Source organism: Haliaeetus leucocephalus, unplaced genomic scaffold, assembly GCF_000737465.1.
Source record: "Haliaeetus leucocephalus isolate CR32 unplaced genomic scaffold, Haliaeetus_leucocephalus-4.0 Scaffold168, whole genome shotgun sequence".
NCBI lineage: Eukaryota > Metazoa > Chordata > Aves > Accipitriformes > Accipitridae > Haliaeetus > Haliaeetus leucocephalus.
Window position 1 is genome coordinate 734 of NW_010972604.1, and position 209 is coordinate 942.

Below are 209 nucleotides of genomic sequence, written 5' to 3' on the forward strand. Positions count from 1 at the left end.
GAAAAAAAAAAAAAGTTGAATCTGTCTCACTGAAAATGTGTGTGCATATTTTTTATCCAAGCCTTTAAGTAACCGAGGATATGCTAGAAATCTGCTAGCTTGTCTCTGTTTTCTGGGTCTGGGTGCTGGCAGTCTGGATCCTTGGAATTTTAGTCAGGGGTGTGTGCAGGAGCATGCATGTATTTAAGTGCTGGCAGAAGTGGCCACAA

The 209-nt window shown here is 42.1% G+C and overlaps 1 protein-coding gene across 1 annotated transcript in view; it reads right to left on the reverse strand.

The window, feature by feature from the left end:
- The window catches only part of LOC104829338 (lysosomal acid lipase/cholesteryl ester hydrolase-like), a gene marked incomplete at its 3' end in the record, with an annotated part of 8,586 nt that overhangs the window by 556 nt on the left and 7,821 nt on the right, over positions 1–209 (reverse strand). The window lies entirely within an intron of this gene.